General features: G+C 35.0%; 1 protein-coding gene across 6 annotated transcripts in view; it reads left to right on the plus strand.

Moving 5' to 3' along the window:
• Atx-1 (Ataxin 1) overlaps window positions 1-24,186 on the plus strand; it is a 333,854-nt gene that overhangs the window by 55,123 nt on the left and 254,545 nt on the right. For all 6 annotated transcript variants that reach the window (XM_074173589.1, XM_074173595.1, XM_074173590.1 and 3 more), the window contains exon 2: window positions 9,394-9,433. The gene's annotated coding sequence lies outside the window, so the exon portion shown is untranslated. The remainder of the gene's footprint in view (window positions 1-9,393; window positions 9,434-24,186) is intronic.

Raw genomic sequence — 24,186 nt, forward strand, 5'->3', positions numbered from 1 at the left:
TAGTGAAGTTTGTTCATTAAAGTAGTTACTCAATTGAATTTAGCTTGGTTGAAAAAAGTTTTTTGTAAGATTGTCTTTCAACTTTCACTTCATGAGTGAATATTTTTTGTATGAAGATGAGAAGTAAAAAGACAAAACCTTTTTTTTTCGCAAAAATTGATCTCCCTCAAAAATGAACCCCTTTCAATTTGAACAGCACTGCTATGGTTGGGATTGAATAGAATAAGCGAATTCATGACATAGATCAAGATTTTATGAATAGATGAATGCTTTATTTCTTAATGTTATTTAGATTGGTGCTGAAGAGGCAATAATACGAGTCTTTTTCCGAACATCGATGCCCGCCAATGAGGATGTAAGTGAAATTCCACCTCTTTCGTATATTATATTGTGTAGCAATCCTGTGAATGATATCTGAATCAATTTCATAACGAATGTTTGAGGTACAAACTGAACAGACATTTGTTTTATTATATAATTCAATGATCATGTAGAAGTAGTTGTTTCTTGTAATTCAATGTTAGTATGAAGGTAGTTGTTTCGAAATTTTGTTTTCTCCCAGTTTCAGTATGGACGTTAGTACGTCATATGATATATATATATCTTCATGGAGAGTTAATTTTGTGATCAATTGCGTTCTTCCTTTCTTTGGAAGATACCCACATTTCTTTTCAATAAAAATGAAGAAAAAGAGAACCAAAACCTTTCTTTCCATAAATTGATGGATGTAGCCGTTACTATGTGATAGAAAATCATAATGAACAGAAGAGAATTGAAACTTTCTATGTTTTTAACCACTTTTATTTGTAACTAACGTTACTGCAGTTTCGTCTTATAAGGACATTTTCAAACTTATACATTAAACCAACAATGGATGATTACATTATCTCTTAAATAGCACCCCTGTAGGTAATGATAGAGGTACTTGACTTGATTGAGTACCTGAATTTAGAATTTACAATGAAAACCGGCGAGTAAACTAAAATGATTTGTTCATTTAACAGGTTGCACCCGCAATGTTTATGCTTGTGAATTTTCAAGGATTTTAAATAATTGAGTTTGAAACCCTTCCTTGTATAGTGCAAAATTTCCGTATCGTTTAGATTCGTGAACTTGGATGCCAAGGAATGCCAAGAAATGGTTTGAAAATGTCGAATAATTTTTTCCTAGTCTGAAGGACCTTTCATGTTCAGCATACCGTTTTTAGAAATTTCAACCACATTGTCCCACATAAACACTATTACACTCCGGACACTTAAGCTTATAAACTCCAGATTTCTCCAATTTGTCCACCTTATGTTTGGCATTGAAAAGGAAATCAGATAACCTGGCATGTGGTCTGAATGCCACTTCCACATTATTTTTTCTGAAGAAACCCGCAATTACCTCTGTCCTTTTTCCAAAATATGATAGAGTTACCCATTTCTTGATTTCTGGTTGTTTGACCTGAGGGTATATACAGGGTGTCCCTGGACTTCCTCTTTTCCTCTCGGGAATGTATAGATGGGGTCAAAATATCACCAGTACTTCATATAACTTTTTTTCCTAAAAGTCTTCGTAACCAAGTTACGGGCCCTCGAAGTTACAAAATGAAAAATGTTTTTCTTTGATAACTTTTCAAGTGAATATTCAAAATCATCCAAATTTTGGTAACTGACTAAACAAATGAATTCCGTCCATGAGCTTTCATGCAGGAGTCAGTTGTTTTGCTACAAAGTCAAGAACGGACTACCCCCGATGGTCCACACCCCAAAACTTTGAAATGACAGATATTTTTAAATATTTTTCAACAAAATAAGGTTACTTGGACAATTTTATGAATAAAAGTACTCGTGTAGAAAGTCGATCGGAGCAACGAGTCTTGATAAAAATGTAGTTCTACTCGACGACATCAAACCCGCTCGTCCACCATTATTTGAAATGAATAATTATCATGGCAGAAATAATAATGATAACGTTAATTCACCAACATTTATAACAGGAATAATACAAAGTATGCTAAAATGAAGTCGTAAACAAAAAGTACAGTACATATATGGAAGTTTAAGTCACAATTGTGATAGCAGATATTTTTTCAAAAGAAATATCAAGTTCTGTAGATTCGTGGTGTTTTTAAACTAACAAGCTACTCTACTATGAAATATCGAATTCATTCCATATTTTGTATGTACATAATACGTGTGGAATAATCACGTTTCGTGTTGATCAGTTATCTGAATCTCATGAAACTCTACATTCGAATGTTTCAAATTCTTCTTCACAGCTAAACTGTTGAGGAGTTTCACTGATAATTACAATTTTATGGGAGAAATTCTTTAACACGAATCTAAATTTTGCTGAAAAAACGCACATGGGAAAAAATATTTACTATACTAATAAAAAGCAAACGAATGAACTACAAAAACGGCTTCACATGATCAGGTGAAAAATATCCAGGAAATAATATTTCTTTCACAGATGTTGACAAAAAAACCTTTTAGATAGTTTTGATAAAAAATGAGAAACTGGAATGCGATTTTGTTTTGTTGAGTGGTGCGTTGTCATATGACATCATTGTATTGTCAATATTCTATAGGATATTTTGAATTTTTTTGATATGGCCGAACAGTTTACATTCAATGGATATGCAGATATGCATGTATTTTATGGACGAGCATTTTGTAATGCTGCAGAAGCTCGTCGTCTGTATTCCGAGCATTTTCCCAATCGAACGGTACCGTCAAGAGAAACATTCGAGCGTGTCGATCGCAGCTTGAGAGAGACAGGTATGTAATAATTGATAATTAATTTGAGCACGTTGTTTCATTTCGATATTATTGTAGGTACAGTTTTGCCAAAACGAGGTGGTGAGGGCGCTCCTAGGACTGTACGTACCGTTGTATTGGAGGAAAATATTTTGGAAGCCGTCGCTGATGATCCTTCAATGAACATCAGAAACCTATCAGAACAGTTCCGTACATCCAAGTCCACTATTCATAGAATAATTAGGGAACAACTGATCCACCCATTTCACATCCAGAAGGTACATGCCATGACACCTCAAGATTTTCCAGCACGACTGGAATATGCCAATTGGTTCATGGATAGGCAAAGAGAGGATATGACTTTTATTAATCGAGTTTTATTCACTGATGAAGCAGGTTTCAGTAGAGATGGAGTTATCAACTCTCATAATCTCCATATATGGGCCGAAGAAAATCCCCATGGGATATTGCAATGGACTTTTGGAACATGTTCCATTGCAAACCCGAAGAGATATGTGGTTTATGCATGATGGCGCTCCTCCTCATTTTAGTTTGATTGTGCGTGACCATCTGAACCATATTTTCCACAATAGATGGATTGGTAGAGGTGGGCCATATTCATGGCCATCGCGGTCTCCGGATTTAAATCCATTGGATTTCTTTCTGTGGGGGCATCTAAAAAGCCTTGTTTACGCTACACCTATTCACACAAGAGATGCAATGTTGAATAGAATAACATTACATTGTGAAGCCATACGAAACGACCCTGGAATGCTATTTCAAGTACAGAGAGGGTGTCTTCGCAGACTAAGAAAATGTATAGAGAGAGAAGGTGATCATACCGAGCAGTTTCTGTAGCGGATTTTTCATTTCTGTTTGCTCTTGAGGCTCTTGAGTTTCGTTAGTTAAACGTGTTTGCATTATAAAAATTCGTTATGAACATTTTACCTATCATTTCCATTTTCCTTAAAAACTAATATTTTCGAATAATGGTAGACATCTCAGGATAAATGTTGTTGAATTAACGTTATCATTATTATTTCTGCTTTGATAATTATTCATTTCAAATAATGGTGGACGAGCGGGTTTGATGTCGTCGAGTGAAACTACATTTTTATCAAGACTCGTTGCTCCGATCGACTTTCCACACGAGTACTTTTATTCATAAAATTGTCCAAGTAACCTTAATTTGTTGAAAAATATTGAAAACTATCTGTCATTTCAAAGTTTTGGGGTGTGGACCATCGGGGGTAGTCCGTTCCTGACTTTGTAGCAAAACAACTGACTCCTGCATGAAAGCTCATCGAAGGAATTCATTTGTTTAGTCAATTACCAAAATTTGGATGATTTTGAATATTCACTTGAAAAGTTATCAAAGAAAAACATTTTTCATTTTGTAACTTCGAGGGCCCGTTACTTGGTAACGAAGGATTTTAGGAAAAAAAGTTATATGAAGTACTGGTGATATTTTGACCCCATCTATACATTCCCGAGAAGAAAAGAGGAAGTCCAGGGACACCCTGTATAATAATCTGTAAGTGAATTTACGGCTTTGTTTTCTGACTAATTGCTGGTTAGTATCTGCGTTGAAACCATTATTATGACCTATCTGTGTAATTATATCAATTTCTCTAGCTAGATTATTAGCAGATAAAGGCAGTGAGAATGCTCTGTGCAACATTGAATTGTCTGGATGGAAAGAATCGCTTGGGATGGTAATGTCTGTATAGCTAAGTTTTCTGAAAACATTGATCTCAAATTTATTTCAATTCTGTGAAATGGTCAGGTCTAAGAAATGTATCTGTTCTTCTGTTTCGAGTCTGAACATTAGGTACCTTTCTTTCCCTCAAATCATATGTATCGTAAGTGGTGTAAGCCGATTATCCCTGATTATGATATGGCCTGACCCTGATGATGAGTTAACTGGTTGGAACTTCCATTTTGTGCATTTAGAAACTTGAGTTTCTAACAAACTGACCATACCACACAGTCCCCTACGGCTCTGAGGAATGATTGATTCTCTATAGCCCCCTACGACTCTAAAGAATGATTCTTCACAGCCCCCTACGACTGTGAGGAATATATCTGATAGACCACAGCTTCGGAAAGGATACGCCGAAATATGTCCCGTGGGGTCCAATAAAATCATTGGACCTAACTGGTTGACCAATAGGTTATCAGATGGCTTATCGTAAGTAGATAATTGTTTGGCCCTGTTTCAACTTACCTTAATTTCATCAGGTCTGACAGAGGTACTTTCAAAGTACTTTAAAATAATTATCCATTCACTGTTTTTCCACTCGTATTTATAATAACGAGCATAATAAAAAACTCGCTAAAAACGATTTACACGTGACTCAGTACCATCGGAATCAAAAGACGCGTGTAAGAAGAGCCCATTAGAGGTAGATCTTTCTTCGTATTGTGTATGTCGATACCATTGTTATGGTGGTTCGAAAAAAACCTGTATATACGGCTTGTCCTTTTTAGGGTGTGTAGTGCCACAAACAATGGACTGTAGTAAGATAATTCCCCCGATTTCATTTCAATAGAAGCATTAAAACGCAAAAAAAGCATTGAAAACGTTCAGGTGTGAACATAGTCGGGCGTTTAACATTGCGTAATGAGCTTGTAACGAACGTTGAATATTTTGAAATTATCTTAGATTTGTGAATTTCATGTTCAGTAAATCACAGTAAATGTGATTCAGGTGTGATTATGATTGCGAGATGATGAAAAAATCTCGCAAGGATACTTAAAAAAACTTAACAATGTTAGTTAGAATACAGCCTAGCCAGGCGGGTCTTTATCTAAATATATCTGATAATATCTCTGAAAAACGAGTTACAAATAATTAATTCGTCTCAAAATATCAGTGAACAAAGAAAGAGGTTGATAAAAACTCGGTATACATATTGTTTACTACATATAAAGATATAATTTCTTTCTTTTTTTTCATCCTTATTATTTCTGACACATGGAATTGTAATGGAATTGTTATTTTTCTCGTTACTTCATAAGTGCAAGTTAATACGAATTCAGTTTCATTTTTAGATCGATATATAAATATATAACTGGAAAAATATTTCCACCTAAATTCCTACTTGATGACATGGCAATGTCTAAACCTTGGAAATTTCCAATCGTTTCTTTCAAAAGTAGATTAAAACCCATTGGGATATTTGTGAAGCACATTTCTGATATTTGGTGATCTGATATTGAATCAATTTGATTGAATTTCGCGAATATTACAGTTATTGAAATGAACTAACGAAACTCTTTATGACAGGAATTTTCAAACTAAATATTCTTTGTTCCTTTCTCTGAAGTTTTCCACATTTTTTGTATAAAGATGAAGAGTTAGAGAGCTTTCTCTATCTGCCATTTTTTATTAAAATTGTGTTTAACGTTTCCTAAAATTTTTTTTTCGGGTTACAGGCCTCACTTATTATAAAGGGACTTCCAACAGGGATATCCGAACTGAATAATAATAATAACAATGATAATAATAATATAATAATAATAATCTTTATTCAATCCTTACAGATCACATACAGCATGATATAGGATACGTCACAAATAAAAAACCGTGAGATGGTAGATAAATTTACAATCAACAATATTAAAATATCATTATTTAATAGATTTGTACACATATACATGAAAACATTCATTACATTTATATTCATACATATGAGCAAACACATTTTCATTTTGCATCAAGAAATTCCTTGATACTATAGTAACATTTGTCTTGCAAATGTACTTTCAATTTTGATTTGAAGATGTCTTTATTCCGTTGCTCTCTCAGGTTTGCGAGAAGATGATTGAAAAACTTTACAACCTCTATATGAGGGGTTTTTTCATAGCATGATGACCTGTGTGCGGTCCGATGAGGTCTCCGTTTCTAGTTGAGTAACCATGACAATGAGAAACTGTTTGATACATCTCAACATGTTGCATGAATAACATTATACATTTGAAAACATAAATACCTACATGGAACTGTTTTTGGTTTTAGATTGAAAATGAGTAGAATAATTCTTTTTTTTGGAAACAAATATTCTGCTTGAGTTACTGGAGCATTCCTAGATATTGATGTTATAGGATATGTTGCAGTAGATTAGAGCATAATATATACATTGATGAGTTTATTTGTATTGAACATATTTTTTAATTTCAATACAGCATAGTACCATGTGTTCACTTTTTTGCTTACGGCATCAATATAATTTTCCCAACTCATTCCACTATCTATATGACTTCCAAGGAATTTCGTAACTTTAGAAAGATGCATAGTGCTATTTTTGATAACCACTTGACTATCAGCCACAGATCTCCACCTAGAATGGAAATGCATACAGGCTGTTTTCTCTGCATTCACTATAAAAAAAAAATTCACACCAGTTCACGAATTCTTCTGCTAAATTATTTAGTTTTTTTTTAAGTCTTCAGGACTATCTGCATCAGATTTATGCTCTCCGATTTTATCTGATATTTTCCTAAAGCGCATGTATGGCATCAGCCATGACAAGAAATTTTCACGAAAACCAAGGAAATATAATAGTAGAGGGGATACGAGAGTTCTGGGACGTATTCCCTAGGGGACGTAATTACGGTAGTGAGTGGGAAAGAGAGGTGTGCGACATGATCGACGCATAGAAGGATGGAATGAGCATCGAGTACATTCATTTGATATATAAGGGCGCGGTGGAATTACAAAAATAACGGTATAATATTAATAATGAACGAAAAATCGGATCAAAGAAAAAAACATGGCCACTGGTGTTAAAGAAAAAAGCATGTCTACCAACGTAATAGAAAAAAACATGGTTGTCATAAAGGGTGTCTCATCGTTTAAGAAAAAACATGTACGGGGTGTCTCAAATACGTCAACGTGCAAAATAATGATATAATAATAATAATGAACGAAAAATCGGATTGAAGAAAAAAAACATGGCCACGGGCGTTAAAGGAAAAAACATGGTTGCCAACGTGATAGAAAAAAACATCGATTATCTCCAAGTCAATAATGTTGAATGCCTTCGATAAGTCGAAGAAAAGTGCTCCCACATATTTCATTTTATCTAGGGAGTCGTATATTTATTTGAAAAAATTGTATGAAGCACTTTCGGTCGATTTACCTTGACAGAAACTATGTTGATATTTTGACCGTATTCGTAATTTGGATAAAAATTAGTACATTTTATCATAAGCACACCTTTCAAATACCTTCCCGATAATGGTGGGAATTCTTATGGGTCGAAAATTACACAAACTAGGGGGATCGCGTTTCTTGAAAATAGGGCATACTACTTCAATTTTGAGAGAATCGGGAAAAACCCCGGATTGTATGGAGCAATTCATAATGTGTGCTAATGGTTTGGCGATATATTGAGCAATTTTTTCAACGACCTTCGTTGAGATGCAATCTATTCCGACAGAATTGGTGTTTTTTCAATGAGCTAATCACATAAATGACGTCACAATCTAATACAGGGAAGAAATAAAATGTTTCACGTCTGTACATTGTGGTATAATAATAATAATAAACGTCTTCATCACTACAACCACAGAAAAATCACAGTATTGAGTTGTAACTACATATAAAAGGTTATAGTAAAAGGCAGAGTTCAATTTTCGCAGCTATGCAAATGAAAACTGTTCTTCTACTGAACTGTTCAACTTTGACAATTGATAACAGTTATCTTGTTGAAGGTACTATCAGAGTTGTCATCTGTGAGAGTGTACAGGAGAATCCGAGGTAGTCGATTTCGCGTCGCCCACAAGAACTCGGTCTTTCGGTCTCCACCCGTACAAAACTCAACTGACCCAGGAACTGAAGGTAAACGGCCATAGACAATGTCGTATGTTTGCTGAATAGGCTCTGGAGCAGTTGGCAACTGATCCTAATTTTCATTGAAAAATCATCTTCAGCGATGAGGGCCATTTCTGAATGAATGGGTACGTGAACAAGCAAAATTGTCAAATTTGGGACGACACCAATCCACATGAGATCTAAGAGCGTCCATTGCATTCGGGAAAAAGTCACTGCTTGATGTGAGTTTTGGGCTGGCGACGTCATCGGTCCATATTTCTTTGAGAACGACGTTGGCCAGGCCATTACTATCAACGGCGAGCACTGTAAGTCGATAATTAACAATTTTTTGGCCTGAATTGGATAATCTAGACACGAATGACAAGTGGTTTCAACAGGATGGCGCTACGTACCACACAGCTCATGCCACATCAGATATTCTGCACGAGCAATTCGAGGGCATGGTCATTTCAGGTGGAGGTGATGGAACTGGCCACCGAGATCGTGCGATTTGACCCCGTTAGAATTTTTATCGTGGGGTTTTCTTAAGTCGCAGATATGTGCAAATAATCCTCAAAAACGGTCCTCAAAGTCAACATAATCTATATCATCGGTCAATTTCAGCATGATTCCTGCATCAGAGTCAAGAAAAATTGGACGTTCCTTTGGTCTTTCAAACGAATAAAAAATTTCGGTGATACCTCACACGCACTTTGTTTTATTCAAATTAAAAGATGGGAAGCGCTTGATGAAGGTCAATTATTACTGAATGATTTTGATTTCCCAGCATTTCAATAGATTGTTATTAATAACAGTATTTTTTTTTTCTAGGGACATCTTGGAAAACATAAAAAAACAGCAGTAGACTAAAGTAAGTACATATTCTCCTATTAAATAGATACAAGTGTCTTATTAAGTGCTTTTTGGGGTTGAAAACAATTATTAAATGATATTAGAATGTTAGTTTTTAGAAAACGACAGAACTATGGCCTGCAGTAGTTTTTATCAACAATAGTGTTTGTATTTGTAGGCATGATTATTTCTTACAGTGAAGAAAAAATCAATTATGTATATTGTGCTGATGAATGATAAAAATAATGCTTATGAATAACAAATTTGAGACACACTTTCGTTATAATTATTTTTTGAATGAAGAATAATGATTTTTTGGATATTGGAATTGAGTTTTTTTAGAGATACCTTTATAAAAATATTCCATACTTGAAGCATTGCAATAGTCAAATACCTAGTTAGTATCCTCACTAGACAATTATTTTCACATACAGACAAAATTACTTCATGCTGACTTTTTCACGAACTGTAGGACTACTACTTTGCTTTGATGCATCTCCCACATATCCTCATTCTCTGTATTTTTGGTCCATTTTGCTCACAGTAGATTGTACAAGAGGTTCAACTGTTTAAGAGGCTGCTTCTCCATTTTAGAAATCTGAATTTATTTTCTCTACCTTCAATGGGGAATGTTCCTCAATTTGGGTTATTACAGCAAATGCAAGTTTAAACAAAATAATGTTGAGTTTAATTCATGAGTTTTTCAAATTCACCTCGAAAAGTATTCAAATTGATGTTTCAAATGTTGGGATTTAATTTTTGAAGGAATTTGTTTCTAATTCACATACTGGCAACAGCGTCTATATCAAGTTGAAATAATTTTTACGTACCTAGATATTCTACTTTAAAAAAGAAAAATTATCTGTATAAATCAACAATTAAGACAAAATATGAATTATAGTTCAATACCACTTCCACAAGCCACATAAACAACAGTTGTTTTGTTATTTATTTATATATAGGAAGATAGGTTAGGTGCACAAAATGTCATATGTCACAGAATGTCTCGGAACTCGGAACATAAGTAAACAGAACAGCACGCCTCTGAAATATGTCATATTTGTTTGTCTCATTCAGGTAACAGATTCATTGTCCTTTATAAGCTATATCCGATGTTGCCAAATGGTGAAATAGAAACGAAACCCTTTAAATTTTAGAGCTCTTTTATGAAAACTACTTGATTTTCGTCACGAGGAACATTCCCCATTTGATAACTTTCGAATAGACTTCAGGTAAACGTACCTACGTTGGAAAGTTAATACCAAATGATCGAACTTTTCTGTTTCGACAGTTTTTAACGTGGAACGATAAACAAATTTCAAACAATGTATAATATAGGAGGATCAAAGATCACTAATGGATGAAAAATTTATGCGTTACCTTACAAACACACTCTAGATTTGCATATTGAAGGTTATAGGCTATATCTGTTCTATCTGATATTCTTATTTTTATCAACACCGGTTCAATCTTTTGCGGAGTCGAATATATTTGAAAAAAGTTGATGAAGTTAAACTTTAGGATGTCTTATACTTTCACCAACGTTAGTGATACAATTTAATTTTTCCAAAGATTTCTGAGTTAAAAACTCTATATAATGTTTCGTAATATTTCTTACATTCATGAAGGATTTCGATGAATTTAATTATTTGTGCAGGTGAAAGTTTTCATGGTTATTCGATCAGAATTTCCTTGCAGTCGTACAGGACTGGTAAAATTTTCATTTGGGATACTAACGTTACTTTTCTTTGTAGTTATTGTGTATGAATGTCATCAAAATGAAACATCCCCCTCTAGAGGTTAAACTATAATGATTATAATACTGTTACGCCTGTGGCTATCAAATATCGAAAATATATCACTTGAACCATTTCTAAAATACTTCAAAATCGCTCCAGTTTTATGATCATGCTTTAAAATCTGACGGACTCGCAGTTATATTTTTTTGAAGGACAAAACACAAGCGTTACAAAAAAATCCTTAAGGTGCTCTTAAAGCGGTGCCTATGCGACAGATGCGATTTGAATCGCTAAAGATCAAATCCATTTGGAAAAACGTTCTCAGGAAGCCGTTCTCCAAAATAGTTTTCGAGTGTACTAAGTTGAACCTCATAACGATGAGCAGCCACAGTCCGTCGCGTATTTCCGATATGTAACGCTCTTGCTGGAATCAAATATGCCAAGACACTAGAACACTTCCTGTAAAACTATCTATAGAAGAGAGATAAATCTCCAACCCGGCTATTAAGGGTTGCAAGTAATGTTCTCTTCTCCAATCAGGCGGATGGCTCTTTTCTGGATGGAATCCAGCAACTTCAGGGTGTGTTTGGAGACCAATGCCTAGGTTTTTATGGCATTGAATTGAACATGATTACTTTCATCCCAATTCGAAATTACTTATCGATCTTCATTGAGATATTCAACCTCCTGCTGCCGGTGGTGATGTACGGGTCGATATTCTCTTATATCAACAATTCATTTCGATTACATCCACCATTCTTCTGAATTCTATAAAAACTCTGGGTCTCTTGAAACTTAAGGAAATAAATACAAAAAAGGCTGGGTAACTTCATTATCAGTGGTGCCATCAGTACCGTCAGCGGCCATGGAGATCCTTCTAGATCTACCTCCTCTCCACATTTTTCTGGAAAGAGAGGCTAGATGGACTGCATATAGACTTGTGCACATTGCCAATCGCACAAATCAATTCAATGCAGAGTGCAACAGACTGTTGGTTGACATCTGACTTTATGCCTACAATTGTTAACTACGAGGGAGACTGGATCCTTCGGAAGAAGAAAATATTAGGAGCAGATAGTTGTTGGTTCACAGAAGGATCAAAAACACCTTCCGGTTCTGGTGCAGGTGTTTCAATCGCAGACCCAGGACATAGATATCAACCTGCCTGGAAAACTATGCGACTGTATTTCAAGTGGAAATTTACGCTATTGCGGAGAGATTGGAAAAATCCAACCTCATACACAAGTCAATAAAAATATTCTCGGACAGTCAAGCGGCGTTGGAAGCTCTTAGCTCCTACTTATCATCGACCAAATTGGTAGCAAATTTCCAAAAACGACTCTTCTTGATAGGAAAACTCAACAGATTGTCTCTGGTCTGGATTCCTGGCCATACTGACCTGGAAAGCAATGAGACTGCTGACCTTGCAAAGGAGGGTGCTGCAAGCAGCTTCATCAGAACCTGTCATTGGCATCGCTTTAGGCTTTGCCAGAAAAAATTGAACACCTGGATGGCAGGAAGATTTATGGACTTCTGGCAGAATCTTCCAGGATTGCCTCATTCTAAGGCGTTCATTCACCCTTCAAACCTTGATACCAAACAGTTGTAAGGATGAACTATGATGTCTAATAGGCCTTCTTACAGGACACTATCATTTGAATCATCATATGCAGAGACTCGGACTGTCGGAAGACAGTGTGTGTTGCCTCTGTTTGGAAAATGATGAAACATCAGAGTACATACTTTGTGCCTGCTCCGCTGGGGATCGAAGCAGGTTTTCAGAGTTTGACAGAGCCGTACTCTTACCATCTGACCCGAAAGACCACTCACCATACAAACCAATCGGCTTCGTTAAGAAGCTGGGTTTATTTGGTCGAGTGTGAATAGGTGTGAGCCACAATAAACCCGTGTGGGTTGCGGTGAAGGGTCGAATAGTCCCACTCACTTTGGACCTAACCTAATCTTCACTAAATCACAGTGTAAAAGTATTAATTCGATCAATGGCCAAAACGGAACTTCGATGTAATATCTGCTATGAGAACAACCTCAGCACTTAGTCTGTTGTTTTATCTCCTTTGATAACCTGGTGCCAACGGCCAACGAACCCGAAAAAAATATATGTAGTTTATATCCGGACGCTAATATCTGTCAAAACGGATATTACTTTAAGCGGTCGAAATGTGCATGAAAGGTTTTCTTGCAAGTGCAACTTTCACACATTTCAAAGTTTACAATCGCAAGTTAGTTTGTAAGTTGGATATGAATGAAATTTATTTTTCTGATTGATTCGGCCGTTAGTTGATGCATATCCATAATAATTTCATTAACTACTCCTCACGATTTGATCTTCACAAACTTTACATAAAAAAATACCATGACATGTTTCGTCAAAAAGCTACTGTGTTGGCAAAACATGTCATGATATTTTTACACGCTTTATATTAGCTTCACCTGTATGTATGTATGTTTGTTTGTAACTCTCCTTTTCATTTCATATCGGGATCTGTATTTGACTGAATTATCGACATTATTTCGGAAATATCAATAATCAGTTTTCTTAAACAATATACTAATTATTGTTCCCAAAGTTTAGATAAAATAAATATACTTTGAAAAGAATAATAAACACGCTTTTATAGCATGCGAAATTTAAAAAAAATGAAAAATAAAAAAACACGCTTTCAAAGAACATCGAATTAAAAAGTTGAACATATTTTTTTAAATAAGCTCAAAACAATAACGAACAAAAAATACTAGTATTATTGTGAAAAAATCATGGGCGCTTTGTGCCATATTTTTTGTACATCAAGAGCCAGTCGCTTTTTTCACAATAATACTAGTATTTTTCGTTCGTTATTGTTTTAGGCTTATTTACAAAAAATATTTTTTCAACTTTTCAGTTCGATGTTCTTCAAAAGCGTGTTTTTTAAACTATATTCATTTTAAATTAAAGTGGAGATTAAGTCGTAAGGTGTTGTTTATGTAAAATGAATGAAACTTATGCAAGCGTTAGATGCAAATGCAAACCCCTGTTTATTTCAATACAGAAACAAGTTCTTTCCTACGGCGTGAATAAAAATGAAAGTTGAGATATCCAAAATTCGAAAACGGTTCATAACATTATTCCTGTTTATTAAACTTCTTCTCTTCTGATCATTTCAGAACAGTCAATTTTGATGTGTTGATCAAAACTTAACGACATTGAATTCTCAACCAAATTCACTTCAAAACGTTTATTCTCAGAATTATCAGGATAATGTATTTCCACGAAAGATTCAAAAGCGAATCAATCGAATCGAGAATTCCTCGGAACCGGTAAAGAAAGTTTCGTAGTATCGTGGGATATTACCAAGATCACTGCAAGGACGTTCAAACATCTAGTATGCGTTGAGTAAACAACAAAGCTCGGGCACTACGTGGGTACAACTCATACACACTATTTTTTATTTGTTTATGGTCTACGATATTCCACGTTAGCATAATATGTCAATGAGTTTGTGGTTTAGAATAAATTATTTTGTTTCGTTTGAATGGTAGGTAGGCCAGGCGATAACGATTCCAGAACTATATTTACTCGCAACGAAGGTTACAGCTAAGATCCAGTTCGAGATGAAAATTCACTTCGGTAATACTTGATATTTCCATATCAAAACCAAATCGCATACGATTATTGATTTATCCACGTATAGTATCACCAAAGATTGTTATACATAAATAACTATGTATGGTTAATCATGAAAACCCCAATCTTGCCTAGTACAGCCTTTAGGGACTTGACGTGCAATGACCCAACGTTTGCCAATGTTTCTTCAAAAGCGAAATCAAAAAGTTGACCGAAAGATGGACGTTTTGTACCAGTTTATCGGAATTCATGTCAACATGCCCAACAGTAACAGAAAAGCAAAGAAATAGAACTCAGAAAGCGAAACTTGTGCGAGCTAACGAAGTCTTACCTTTTAACGTGTGATTCCTAACACGGATTGGATGATAGCAAGTAGAAATCGATGGTTCGGCCTTCGGTTTGAACCACCGACTCACACAGCGGTCGATTGAATGAGTGAACAAAGCACGTCGAACCGACCGGCTACATAGATTTACTCAATCAGGTACGGTGTGGATGTAAATGCCCCCCTCACTTCACTTTTGAACAAGAAAAGATGGGACAAAGTTTAGGTGAGAAATATTACTGGAGTTTTTTCCCAACACCAAACCGTTATTTCAACACCTCGACACGTTTTTTGATCACCAAGTAATCATCTTCAAGAGGAAGATCAAACTGGTGGTAAGAATGTTACATTTTTATTAAGAAAAACACCAGCACGGCTTCACTCGTAGCCGAAACGAGGCTATGTTTTTTAAAGAAATGAGGGTCTTGCGTTACCTTGTTTGATGAGTCTTTCAATACTCTCGAAACTGGGTTACTTTAAGAACTCGCATCATCTGTTCCTGAGTAACCAGCAGATTTAATTCGGAAACTGCAAACAAATGATGCTACTTGACGTACGCAATAGAGAAGATAATAATTAGTCTGCCACCATTAACAGAAATATGTTTCAATATTGTTCCAAACCAAAATAATAGTTTATTAGCTGAGACACTCGTCAATAGATGGCATCTACTTCGAATTTGTTCTTTTGTGGCATCATAGGTAGTTCATTATTGATGAAAAATGTCAGTAGTAGCTCCCCTCAAAATTAATATGTTAACCTATTCTGTCAGAATACGAAAAATATACTGACTCAGAACCATTTGGTAGTGGTTGGTGTTCCGATATACGGGTCTGCTTGATATAGATGTTGTTGTATTTCTCTCATGGTATGTTATGGAATACACCGCTTTGGATATTTGCCCTTTTGGGGAAAAGGTGGCAAATTTTTTTAACATAGTGTTTTTGTTATCACAAAAACTGAGAAGGCTCTATTTTTTGAGTTCTGAATGATATTAACTTTTTGTGAAAAGTGTGGTATGAATGATAATTTGGAAATCTTTAGGGAAAGCTTTTTTTCAGTTGTATATGAGATATTTTTCATTTTCAATCCATAGGTTGACCAGAAATAATGTTTTTCTTTTCATAATATACCATGAATTTTTATCATAGGTAAGAATCATTGGAAATCTTTTTTGTAATTGCTGTCAAACTGTCAGAAAATCTTCCCTGTATCGTTTGAAAAATAGCAATTCAAAGGGTCTGCAGAGGATATTATCAACTTTAAAATTAAAATCTAGTGAAAAGTTTAGTTGAATTCAGTTTTATTAGCAACAGAACTCTAATAGTCTTGGATAAATGATACATTCTGAGTTTGGTCTACATTTTCTTCCATTTCTGAAATACCTGTGAACAGTTACAAACAAATTTTCTGTAAATGAAACGTGGTTTTTGTTTTACTTACCTTCTTATATTTCCTTACTTACTTATTGTATTATTTATAACTGTTTGTTAATATATTTTGATTCCCACGTGAGTGATTTCAGTCGATTGATCTAATCTCCGATTTATTCGTCCCACATCATACTAATAAGTAACTTGTATTTGCTGCAATTACCGTGATTGGATAGATAATTTTTTTTTGTGTTGACAGAGGTTCGGTCAATTAAATTCCGTTTTAAATTTCAAATTTAATGACTGACGGCAGATAGAAAATTTATTCAAATTAAATACACCTCAACCCGCATATATGTCCCGTCAAAATTTAATCGAGTTTCTTTACATTTAAATATTTATTCTTTCGAGTGGTGAATAAAATAGCTTGTTCGCAATACTAATTGAGATATTTTGTAACAATATCAAAATTGTGAACTACATCAAAAAGCAGTGACAAAATATGCAAAACAATATTCGGAGTATTGGAAATAAGAAAATATTTATGTTGAGTAAATGGTTAAGACTTTCGGCCAAGGTTTTCACTGTCAGTACTTTTCGTGATTGAATGCCGTGGATTTTTGGAATTTCTTCCTGATCTTTCGCTTCTTCTGAAGAATGATCACAAGAATAAATGATACATGGGAAGTTTTAGGTATCGATTGTCCAAAATGTATTCAAGTATATAAAAGTTTGAAGTTAATTGCCAAGCTTTGTTGTTCACATTTTTCGCATGCACGTTTCATTTTAGGTGTTGATCGACAATAACGGCAAGATATTTATTTTTTTGGGTTTTTTTTGAATAGATGGACACTTGCGGTTCCGTTGAGAGCATGTTTTATTATGGAGCATAATATTATTTCTGTTTGGTTGTTTAGGGACATTTGTAGAAAATGTTCTGGTATCTGATATCTGTAGAGCAGGGAGGGTGTAGACTCACTGCACTTAGGCCACACGTGACCCATTGCACATCCTCTCGAAGAGTTGTCCTCTTAGGTCATCGTCCATCCTGTTCTTTCCAGGAAGATGGACAGGTCACTAGGAGGCATCTCCTTTATATTGACAGGTGTAGGCCAAGACTCGTCGAACACACACTCTCTTTGGCAACCTTGAGGTGTCTCATGGTGGCCTCCACGAAGGTTTTGGAAGGTGCAGCGACATTACTGTCGACTTCCTGGCGAGTTTCTAGCATCAACCTCCACCAGGAACATAGACGACTCGGCCGACTTCATACGCGAGCTACGCCAGCACTTCCAGACACGCAGGCCGGTCAGCGGCACCAGGCTCGGCGAGCGAAAGCTCTTTGTCTTCAAAGACCTCGCTACCGCCAGCCACATCTTCGTCAGGTACGACGCTTCAGGAGGACCGCTTCAGCTGCCCTACGATGGAACCTACGAAGTTGTTTCCCGAGCCGAGAAATACTTCACTCTTGCAATGCGAGGCAGAAACGTTCCAGTGTCCATCGACAGCCTCAAACCAGCCTACATCATCCCCGAAGATGACCTGGATGATGACGAAACCTTCATTCCTACTACTCCAGGAGATAATCAAGCTCCGTTACAACAGGAACCAGCATCACCATCTGCCTTCAGGAAGCGCTCAGGTCGTCGTGTTCGATTCACCGAACGCTACCAGGCAGGCTTCAATTAAATAATTTTGCAACCTATTCTTTCATTTTGACGATTCAATTAGTAATCACAAGATGAAATAATTTGTAAACCTTTTTTTTCTCTCATCCACGCAAATTTCACAATTCTCTTTAACAATTTCATAGAGTTCAATACATTTTTGCACACTCAAAAATCAAATTTCTCTCGTTTCATCATTCCTTCATCGATTCGATTTCAATTTAAAACTCGCGATTCGACTTCAACATCTCACGAATTGTATCTTTGCAAAAATCTATTTATTTGGAAAATACAATTCCAATTTGAGTCTCAGTTTCATTGTTGCAAAAATGTATTCAACTTTTAGCAGCTCAAAGGGCTCGCACTTAGTTTACCAAATTTTTTTTCCTCGATTATCATATCCTTTCTCAATGTTATGTCGTTCACCACTGGCAGGGGGTACTGTAGGGACTTTTCCTACAACTGCTTAGTATAAAAACATCGAACACTGTAATCGAATTCTCGAATGTAAGTCGAATTCTCGAAACGTGTGTTGGCTGAACTGAATTTCCGTTTCGCCACCTGGGTAGAAATCTAGAGACAAGAGTTCTTTTCTGGTGTGATCTGTCGAGCGAGTAACATCGATTCTGTTCACTGAGAGTTAGTTCTTCCAAGCCACGTGGCCCTTCAGATTTTTTTTGTTATTTTGTCGTAGTGTTTTGAAGTTGTGTTTTGTGTTAATAAATGTTATCGTTGAACACGTGTAAACAATAATTTATCTATCACGGCCCCGACATGAGTAAACAAAATTTCTGTACCGTCAGCGTATGAAACAAGATGCCCTTGAAAATTTTCGATTTTTTTTTTCGATTTGATATATACAAGAAAAAAATCAGGCCTAGAACTGTTTCCTGCAGTTCACCTGTTGTCATTTCAAGTATTGTGCTGCAAATGTGATCAATTTTTACTATCTGATATCTGCGCTTCAAATAGTTTTCTAAAATGTTCAACGCTGGACCGCAAATACCTGCCTCATTTAGTCTTTCTATTAATATTTCGTGAGACACTGTATCGAGGGCTTTTGATAAGTCAAGAAATATACATAAACATTTGTCTGTCTGTCTTTTGTGAGGTCAACTATGGCGTGTACCGTAGGGAACAGTTGTAGGCCAGATTTTCTTCCTTGTGTATATCAACTTGATAGCAAAAATTGAAGATTCCCAAGGACATCGTGTTTCATATGCTGACGATACAGAAATTTTGTTTGTTCGTGAAAAGTGAATTGATAAGATTTTCTACAAATGTCCGTGGACAACCAAACAGAAATAATATTATGCTTCATAATAAAACATGCTCTCAACCATACCGCAAGTGTCCATCATAATTGTCGATCAACACCTAAAATGGAACGTCTATGCGAAATATGTAAAAACAAAGCTAGGCAATTGATTTGAATCTTGTATATACTTAGATACATTTTAGACAATCGAAACCTAAAACTTATTTATACATCTTTTATTCAACCATTATTTAGATAGTGTATTGTAATATGGGTAGGATCATATAATAATGAATTACAAAATTTGAAAACTACTCAGAACTGTATACTAAAAATAGGTAAAGGAAACAAACTACATATGCATCAAAGCTTGCTATACAGTGTGGTCCACTGAGTGTGCAACAAATGGGAAACTTTTTATTATCGATTTCTCAGAAAATTTTATTCTTGACAAAAGTTGGTGCATGTTCCAAAACTATACCAAGTGTACCTGAAATGGCTTTATGGCAAACACCATACAGGATAGGCCAAAAAATATAAAGTTCGTTCAAGAGTAAAGTACCCTTATTTCAAAAATTTAGAAATATGTTGAAGAGAAAAGTTGCTTAGAATTAAAAGTTATGTTCAGATACGAAGTCATGGCCTGCTATTCGAATTTTTTTTCTTTTGGAAAATTTTGAATTACCCCCGTATGATACATATTTTTACTATTCTGATTTAATATGTATTTGAAGTAGCCACAATTTTTAATCAAATTAAAGTGTATTTGTAAAATTTACATGGATTTGTATTTTTTTAGGTGACCGTCAACTTCATGTTTGTTGCAACGATATTTAACAGAACTCTAGAATAAAACAAATACTCTTTTTAACGAGCCAAATACTTTACTAAGTATAATGTTCATATGAATAAACTGTCAAAATCTATCGCGGATAGCCATGAACAAAAAAGATCCAATAAGCGATAGTACAGAAAAATACAGTAGGTAACTTAACAACTTAACAGGTGCTAACAATAAAAATTATCGAAGCGTCTCTGCATGTCCACCTTCTCTTTAGATGCAACTAATTGTTCGCTCATAAAATTCGTTTAATGTAGATCGCAACACATTAGCGGGAATATTTCTGCAATGAACTCGTATTGAAGTTTCAAGCTCATCAACATTATTAAAGGGGCGATCTCTGTAGACTTTTTGTTTTAAGTATCCCCATAAGAAATAATCTAGAGGTGTAAGGACTGGAGAACGAGGAGGCCATCGAGGATCGGTATTTCGTCCTAACCATTTATTACGGAATGTCCTATTCAGCCACTGAGAAACATTTCTAGTAGAATGGGCAAAACATCCGTCATGTTGGAACCATAACTTTTGCCGTTATTCTAATACCATATCATCCAAAAACTCTTCTATTTTAGTTTCCAAAAAGTTCAAGTACCTGTCACCACCACACCAAACGTTTGTTTTCTGACAGTATTGATTTTTGTTGTCAATAATGAAATTTGGGTTGACATCTGACCACCATCTGCAATTTTGTGATGATAGAACCCCATTTGTTGTAAAAGTAAATTCATCTCCAAACAGAATACATCGATGAAAATCTCGTTGTTCTTCTATTTCACTCTGATTCCACATGGAAAAATCATATCTCAAATCATAGTCTCTTTCTTGAAATGTACAAATGAATGTAGGTTTGTAAGCATGGTACTTATGTTTCTTGAGAATACGCTTCACAGAGGTTTTTTTTCCGGTATAATCACTAATTTCTTGGGTGGACTTTCTTGGATTTTCTACTACTGCTTGAAGTACGTCAAGCTGGTTTTCTTCTGTGCATACAGGTTTCGTGCTCCGTATTACGTTTATATTCTAGTGAGCCGGTCTGTTTGAAATTATTTAAAATTCTACCTGCACTTGAATAGCAAATTTGTTTGTCTGGATGCCGCTCGTTGAAAATATTTGCAGCTTCGCGTATTGTTTTATAACTATCACCATATATTGAAACTAATTCTGCCTTTTCAGTTAACGTTAATAATACTGGGCGAGGCATTTTTAATCAAGGACAAATATGAAAACGTTTTACAGGCAAGTTTTAAGAAGCCACACTATCAAACTACAGTATTGTTTTAGTATTGTCATGGCTATTCGCGATAGATTTTGGATTGTTTTTTAATATCTGTTCTAGTTGAGGCATTGTTGTCAGAATAAAAAAAATTATACTTTTATTGACAGTTTATTCATATGAACATTCAGTTAGTAAAGTATTTGCCTCGTTAAAAAGAGTATTTGTTTTATTCTAGAGTTCTGTTAAATATCGTTGTAACAAACATGAAGTTGACGGTCACCTAAAAAAAATAGAAATCCAAGTAAATTTTACAAATACACTTCAATTTGATGAAAAATACTCCGAACTGATTTGATTGTGGCTACTTCCAATACATATTAAATCAAAATAGTAAAAATATGTATCATACGAGGGTAATTCAAAATTTTCCAAAAGAAAAAAAATCCGAATGGCAGACCATGACTTCGTATCTAAACATAACTTTTAATTCTAAGCAACTTTTCTGTTTAACATATTTTTATATTTTTTGAAATAAGGGTACTTTACTCTCGAACGAACTTCATATGTTTTGGCCTATCCTGTATGGTGTTTGTCATAAAGCCATTTCAGGTATATCAATATCAATATCAGTATATATTCTTGTATAAATGTATAACATTATAAGATAAATCATTACATTTCAAACTTAACTTAAGGTACTTAAGGTAGAGATTGTGTCTGAAAAGGACGACCTAGGCACAGGTGCCTGTTGTGTCTTTGTCCATTTCAGACAATAGAATTATATAACAAAAGGAAAGAAAAGCGATATGTAGAGGTAGGTAGTTACAAGAGGCAGACAACCTGGAACAGAGACCAGTAAGTGGAATATTACGAAAAATACTAATTAACTAATTAATGAATTAATTAATTAATGAGGAACAATATAAGATTATGATTAGATGATTGGAAGAGGGATTCAGATGATTTCTCAGAAAATATTGAATTCTGTAGCACTGTTGAAAATAAGTATACTTGGTATAGTTTTGGAACATGCACCAACTTTTGTCAAGGATAAAATTCTCTGAGAAATCGATAATAAAGAAGTTCCCCATTTGTAGCAGACTCAGTCGACCACACTGTATATGAATCAAAATAGATTGTAGGTATTGAAAATGAAAGATGCAAAAAAATTTTAAAAAATAAAAAAGTACTCCTCAATTTTACTCTGAATACCCATGTATCATTTATTCGCCACCAATGTTTTTATACAAAAAAAAAACAAATTTTTCAAATCCTAGAGACGATCAGTTTGCACCTCTCCAAACATTCTATAAAATATTACCTTTCCTCGTGCAGAAGTATGTACAGGATTATAATATAATCTGTAACAATCATATAAATTGTAAAAATGACAGTTATGGAATGAAATGAATAAAGTTTGATTTGATTTTAATAAAGTATATCAACGAAGGAGAGATTCATCGTCTATTAGAGATTTTACATCGATTCCATTCGATTAGTTTGTATCTATAATTGAGTAAATTGATTCCATGATTTTCTATGCATAATAATTGTGAAAAATTGTGGATAAAAATATGGCTACTTCCAGAAAATGAATCATTCGTCATCAAGGAAAAGGATGGGTTCACAATTAATCAGGTTCAGCACGAACATTGAATGAAGGAGTGTCCATGTTGATTTCAATAACTTGCCATAGTTTTTTTTTAATATAACACAAGCACTACAATCCTTAAGGCGCTCTTAGCGCGGTGCCTGTGCGAAAGTAGCAATTTGAATCGATGGAGATTAAATCCAGTTGGAAAAACGTTCTTAGAAAGTTTATTCCACATAAACGCAGCCACAGTCCGCTCTTGATAGAATAAAATATGCCAAATCATTTGAACACCTTCTATGAAAGTATATATAGAAGAGAGACAAATCTCCAACCTTTCTTTGATGCCTGAGGCACGTGATGTTTGCGTCTCCAATCTAAATGTCAGAAAACAAATAGTCAAAGTAATAACCATGGGGGATAGACAATGCTGACACATTCGTGACAACAGACTCATGATTTATCTTTGTGAATGATATTGAAAGTGACTCCCCATTCTATGAATTAGAGAGTGGAATTCCTACCAATATTTTCTATTTCTGTAGGGGTGGTTTGTTGATATCTTGGCAAAATATATAGGTAGTTCTAATGAGATTTTTCAATCTGTCCAATAAAAAAGATATACAAGATATATATGAATTCTAAATTATTAATGAAACACGCTCTAGTTCAATGACTCGTATGAATTAGGACAATCATGCGATACACTAGAATTGTTGAATATTTCTCCAGGTCAAAAACCTTCACTTATATCAACCACAACAGAAAATCTTCCGTCGCGTCATCGCAAAAATATATGTTTACAATTGAATCGTATCACAATAACATTGCTCTCATCAACATGCAAAATGTTTCTCCAGATATAATTTGAAAACGGTTAAGAATTTTATTTACAGGAAACGTGTCTCATTATGCGACATTCTTCGTCTGCACTTTGCGGACAATGGGGCGTTCATTTGCCAAGTTAATAGTCTATTTGTATGTATATATATTTTAAATATATTTGTTTATTGTCCGTGATATGAATCGATTGTTCTGTTCGAACGCCCAAAGATGAATTCATTATCATTTGCATGCATATATTAATCATTGGCGGCAAGCTTGACGTCAGTTGGTGCAACAATGACTACTGGACCGGAC

This window comes from Leptinotarsa decemlineata, unplaced genomic scaffold (assembly GCF_025532065.1).
Source record: "Leptinotarsa decemlineata unplaced genomic scaffold, Ldec_3_MD MMD2_tig00000251_RagTag_RagTag, whole genome shotgun sequence".
Lineage (NCBI taxonomy): Eukaryota > Metazoa > Arthropoda > Insecta > Coleoptera > Chrysomelidae > Leptinotarsa > Leptinotarsa decemlineata.